Genomic DNA, 6,722 nt, shown 5'->3' on the forward strand with positions numbered 1-6,722 from the left:
TTAAATTTATGACACTTCCTCCTATGTATCCTTATGTATCATATATTGGTATACTTCTTAATATGCTCTAAATTTATAAAATCAGGCTATTCATTCCTTTATTTATAATTAATAATTTATGCACATATCATAATGCTGTATGTATATTAGTAAAAATTCAGAAACAATGCAAATGTCTAACAAAAGTGAAACATTTAAGTCAATGTTTTGTGGCATCAGATTATTTACTAATTTAATAATAATATTTAAGAAAAACTACATCTTTAAAATTATGTAATAACAAAGAAATATGCAGCATTTTATACCATATTTATCATATGAACTACATTTTATTTATGGAGATTGAGACAGAATGTTATGAATAAAACCATATGAAACTACATTTTATTTAAAGAGATTGAGACAGAATGTTATGAATAAAATGGTTACTCGAAATTAGAAAAATTTTTAAAATGCATATTTATGGGAGAACTGATTTCTAATTATTGCCATGCTATTTTCTAATAATTCTATAGTATATATATTTCCTTTATAATCAGAAAATGTATTAAATGAAAGAAACATGTATATATAATTAACACGCTAAACATTTACGGAGCAATAACTGTGTTTCTGGAACCATATTAAATATTGACATTGAGGGGAACCTGGGTGGCTCAGTCAGTTAGGTATCCGACTCTTGATTTCTGTTCAGGTTGTGATCTTCAGGTCCTGAAATCGAGTCCTACGTCAGACTCCAAGCTGGGAATGTGGAAACAACTTAAGATTCTCTCCCTCTCCCTGTGTGCCCCCCAAATGATTTTGATGAGGTGTTATTCTACAAAGTCACATAAATAGTACACTCAAAAATATGTCATAAGTACTACATTAAGTCAAATGTAAAAAAAAACGATTAGGTACCCAATATTGATTGGAATTTGAGTAACATGCATGTGAGAAAATGAAATTTGAACTGAACTTGCAGAAGAGTAGGGGTTTTCTAGGCATTAACTAATGAAGTAAATAACTTGCATCAAATAAATAACAGAAATGATATAATACACGCAGGCATACAAGAGTGGTCTGGAGTTACAATGGGCAGCAAGTACATAAAATTATTGTTCAAGCATGAATAGCAGTAAGAGCAGAATGAGAACTGCCACTATAACAATTAATCTCTCTCTATGATAAGACAGTAAGTTTGGACTTTCTCCTATAGGTTACAGAGAACCATTTATGTTTGTTTCTTAAGGAATAACACAGAGGGGGTTATTTTTATTTTGCAAAGATGACTATGGTGGCAACATTTAATGTAAAAAGGAAGAGATTCAAGGAGAAGGGAGAGTGAGTTGGAAGCTACTGTGGTCTGTCTAAATGAGCTGATGATCACAGTCAGAACTAGTATGATAGAAATGGAACAGAGACAGCATACACTTGTAGTCAATAAAATAAAGGTGGCAGGTTCAAAATAGGAGGTCAATTAAAGATAACTATACATTGATTAGTTTTGAAGTTCATGGCAGTATGTTTGTTAAAAAATGTGGAAAATTTGAAGAGGCAGTGGTATAAGATGCATTTACCTTTAATTCACCAGTATATCAAAATATGTATTCAGCAATATCAAATAAAAAATGAATCCATACCTATGTAAGGAAAAACTTTATTCAGAAGGACGACTGCAATGGAGAGAATGTTCTGATCAAGAGCAAGAGGCTTTTCTTTTATAGGGAGGAGTATGGGGCTTGGGAGAAGCAAAAGTAGTGAAGTTGCTGGACAGGGTGGAGAGCAGGTCAGTCTTCCATTCTGGCAGCCTACAGGCTGTAAGGTGGGTCTGTGTGCTGCTGAGGGTGGGTCAAAATCCAGGGGCCTTGGGGACAGAGAAACTTCAGCAAAGTTTTCTTTTAGGGCACTTTGTTCTGATTGACCAGTGGGAACAAGAGATTCAACTAATCATTAATGAGAAAAAGATGAGAATTTGGAGGGTCTGGCATAGGGAAGCAAAAGGGAGGGTCATCAGTGAGTCTTACCTAAATCTTACAGTGAAGGATTGCTCCTCCCAGTAAGCTGTTTCCAGAACACAGAAAGGTAAGGGGCTTTCTTTAACTGTTGCTCTTTTCCAGTATCACAGGGTTCAGATAAAATTCAATAGTGTTAGCAGCTACAATGATATAGACCCAGGGGTCAAAATGAAGAAAGCAAAGCTGCCCTTGGAAGCAACCAGTCTACCAGAGAAGAGAAATATGTTAATAGCTTCTATAATTAAAATAAATGTTATAAGAGAGCTATGGAAAAGGTAAAATATGTGTCTATAAAAGATTGTACATGGTTTTCATTTGCACTGTTAAAGATTTTTTAAGAATTGATAATAGAGTGAAGCTATTAAAAATGTGTAGCTCAGGCTTCCAGGAGTGTAGAAGCCAGAGCTGCACCTCAAACCGGTTGACCTTCCAAAACTGGCAGGATGAATGTAGTGGTGGCACACAGTGAAGTAAACCCAAGCCCTCAGGTGGCAAATCTCCAGGTCATCTGGCTGGCTTCCATCCTCTTGGCAGGACTGCCACATGTGGTTCTACTCAGCGTCCCCTTCTTCAGCATTTCTGTTGTCTTGACTCTGACCCACAACATCATAACTGTCTGTCTGTGTTTTCTTAAATACAATGAAAGGGACACCCTTGGAGACTCCTGATCAAGGAATGGCTCTGCTACTGTCACACTGAGAACAGACAGGTTCCAGTTCACCTCTTCCTGCAATTCCTCAGCATCTCTCCTATGGTACTCTGCTTCCCAGCCAGCTTCTACACTAAGTAAGCTCCTGCTCACCTCCTCATCAACACACCTCACTGCTCAGCCTACTGCTGCCTGAGTTGTCCCAACTCTATAGGGTTTGTCCCTTTGGCATCCACAAATACTGAGGGAGGGGGCTGGGAAAGAGGCTGAAACAAAATGCTGTAACATCCTTCCCTTCTCCATGCTGCCTTCTGTACGTTGAAAGCCTGAGAACTAAACAACCTTTCCTAAACTCCCTGGAAGACCTCAGGTTGGAAAGTGGAGTTCCCTGGGACCAGGCCTGCTAGGAACAGGGTTCTTTGAATCAGGAAACGCAGCTGCTTAGCTGGAATTTTGCTTCTCCCTTCTTTTTGCTCCATGGTCTGAGGAGGTAAGGGCATTTTTGCTGTTCAGTCTATAATACTGAAACGTAATTTGGTAAAACATGTTTGCAGAAGGTTTGGGTAACGTTAGCAGAATATGGCATTTTTACCTTGATTTCATTTGACCCTGGATTTCTAGAGGAGTATGTAAGTGTTTCAAATAAATTTCCATAAATAGTGGAATAAAGTTATAGCCACTAGAATAAGCTCATAATTTGTCCATTTATATTCTTCATAGGTAGGTGAGGTCACTTCACTTCCAAAGAGGAAAATTGGTCAGGTTTCAGGAAATTAAATTAGAGTGCTAGTTAAATCTCAGTGCCAAAATAAAAATGTGTGTGCCTCTGGGTTTTGCCCATAGGTAAGATAACATTTCAGCAATTTTTGACTATGACTTTTGGTCATTTTATCTCACCAACAAAGATTTAAGATGGACTTCTTGCCAATTCTACTCACCCAACCTACAATTATTTTTTTTCCTAACATTTGTTCAAGCACCCTTCCAATCATTCTGTCTTAACCCCTCCACTCCATTTTATTTTTCCATACTATAACATTTCTTGTTGGAAGGACTTACTTTCCTTTTTAGTGGTGCTGTTTATGAGCTATAACAATGCTTCGGAAACTTTAATGTAAGAATCAGTTAAAGAACTAATTTAAATGCAAATTCTTATCAACAAAGATTCTGAATCAATAAGTTAGTAGTCTTAGGCCAGAGAATGTCTGTGTTTAATAGTCATTGCAGATAATTTCTTACATTAAATGTGCCAAGTGATTCCCACAGCATATTTAGAGAATCATTGTATGATGAAACAGAAATAGGCCGAAAATCAGCCTAAAAAGCTCTTGATATTTTATTACTAGAATTTGAGTTTGAAAAGGTAACAGGTAATAGAGTTTCATACTGCTTATATTTTTTAAAAAAATGTGTATTTTGCATATGGTGTCCGTGTGGGGTGTTATGTTTTAGGGAAGAATTTGACTGATCTTGTTTTTGCTAGCCAAATACCACCATAAAGTCATCAAATCATCAGTCTATCTAAGATGGAATTGTTGCTGCTCTGGTTGTTCCTTTTTTCACTGGTTAAACCCAAGAAATTGACAGTGGGGAGTTAAATGGCACATATGGAATGAAAGAGAACCCCAAATGAGACACTTCCTTTGTAGAAACAACATTGAAATTGTCATTGAACATTTTGTGTTTAGCAGTTTGGTATCAAATCCTTTTTTCAGAGATAATGATGATCTATTTAAGACTTAAAATAGTAGTAAGTTGTGTATTTTTCTTATTTGTTTATCTCTATTTTTTTATCTCTAGTAGTTACCACAGCAACTATCCCAGCGTAGGTATTCTATACATATTTGTGAGTGAACAATTAAATAAATGAGTAAATGGCAAACACAGTATCATAATTTCAAGTATTTCATTGAATTCGATTGGCTCTCTAAAGGGGATTGACGTTAAAAATACTTTTTATTGTTTATGACTGTACTGGATTGAATATTGTCCCCTGAAAATTCATGTCCCTTAGAACCTGTGAATGAGACTATTTTGGGAATTAGAGTCCATGCAGATGTAATCAACTTAGGATGAGGGCATACTGAATTAGGGTGAGCCCTAAATCCATTATGACTAGTGTCCTTATCAAAAGAAGGAAGTTTACACACACACACACACACACACACACACACACAGAAGATGGCCATGCCAAGATGGAGGTAGAAATTTGAATAATAAAAATACAAGCCGAGGAATTCCAAAAATTGCTAGTAGCCACTGGAGTCTAGGAGAGAAGCAGGAAAAATAATATTAAATAGGAGAGTATGACCTTTGCTTATACCTTGATTTGGGATTCTAGCCTCCACAACTGTGATAACATAAATTTCTGTTGTTATAAGCCATCCAGTTTGCAGTACTTTGTACAGCAGACCTAGGAAACTAATACAAAGACCAACAACTTTAGAAAGGCAAACGTAAAGCAATGATTACATTCTGAATTCAATTATCTTTTTATTTGTTTTTAAGTAAACAAATATGCATTTAAAATATATCTCCTTTCTGTATACTATCCTTTCAATCTTTGCTTCTGCTTCTTAAAATCTTTGTTGCATATAATATCCCCACGTATTATATTATGTTTATACTGGTATACTTTCACAGAAATCTTATTTAGCTTTATGTGTAAGATATTTTGTTAATAATAGAAAATGATATTTGTAATGTGTGTGTAAAATATTAAGTTCTACTCTTTGCACATTTAATCTGGAAAAAGAAAAGTTGCTCCAATGATAAAGAAGGACCATCTATTGTCTTAAGAGGGGAAAAGTTGATCAATCCTGTGCTTCATAAAGAATATCAGACCACCTCCAATAAGAAATTCCTATGGAGGAGTGCTTGGGTGGCTCAGTTGGTGGAGTGTCTGACTCTTGATTTCAGCTAGGGTCATGGTCTCAGGGAAGTCTGCTGGGGTGCTGGAGGATTTCTCTCCCTCTCTCTCTGCCCCTCCATGTGCGCACACACTATCTCTCAAATCAATCAATCAGAAAAAAATTCCTATGGAAAACAGATTATTGACAAGCTCAACAAATGTTTTTATCTTTTTTAAACCAGCATGACATTTCCTTAAAATTTTAATTATAAGAACGCTAGAATGGCTCACTAGAAAATCAAGCCACAGTTTGATAGAGCTGAAAAGAGAAAAGTCCATGATTTACATTTGGTGTGAGATTAGGCTAAGTATTTGTCTAAAATGGTTCATGCAGCTCACACTGGTTTCCAAAGGCAATACACTTTGTATTAATTTTAACTGCATGTTTGAATCTAGTTATTTTGAACCTTTTGATGATAGTGCCCCTTTGTGGGATTTGAAATAATGTGGAATAACTCATGCTGCATTGTACCCACATGGCTTCCTACTTAAGAATTAATTGCTAACGTTTTGCCTTGTCCTTACGTGCATTATGCTCTAAACATAAGGACTTTTTTATAATTAAGGGAAATTGCCAGTATCCTGGCCAGCAGAGTAAATGCAAACTTGTATTAACAATACTGTAAGCCCCTGTGTTTGTACAGGAAATTACAATAATGTCCTAAACTCAATGCCAAGTTTTAGTCCCACAATAATGAATCTTTGGAGCTAATGCTCATTCAAGGAGAACATAACTGTGTGAATGTAATGGGCAAGGAGATTATACCTTTATCATTTCCAGGAATCTTTTTGTATACATTATAAAGAATATTAGATTACTCTTAAAATAAACTAGGTAATTATCAAAGTTCTTGTGTATTTCAATATGCTTTCTAAATTGCCTTAATTTTTCAGATATTGGTGGGGCATGGTTTGTTGGGGGGCAGGATAAAGCAAGAATGAAAATATCTAAGTTATATAATATTTTTAAAAAATTAGTTATTTCTTGGGGTGCCTGGGTGGCTCCGTCGTTAAGCATCTGCCTTTGGCTCAGGTCATGATCCCGGAGTCCTGGGATCGAGCCCCGCATCAGGCTCCCTGCTCCGTGGGAAGCCTGCTTCTCCCTCTCCCACTCGCCCTGCTTATGTTCGCTCTCTCACTGTTCCTCTCTCTGTCAAATAAATAA

General features: G+C 36.3%; 1 pseudogene; it reads left to right on the forward strand.

The window, feature by feature from the left end:
- Positions 1-2,440: 2,440 nt before the first annotated feature.
- Positions 2,441-2,891, forward strand: LOC113921019 (annotated as a pseudogene).
- The last annotated feature ends 3,831 nt before the right edge of the window (positions 2,892-6,722 follow it).

Source organism: Zalophus californianus, chromosome 3, assembly GCF_009762305.2.
Source record: "Zalophus californianus isolate mZalCal1 chromosome 3, mZalCal1.pri.v2, whole genome shotgun sequence".
NCBI classification, from domain to species: Eukaryota; Metazoa; Chordata; class Mammalia; order Carnivora; family Otariidae; genus Zalophus; species Zalophus californianus.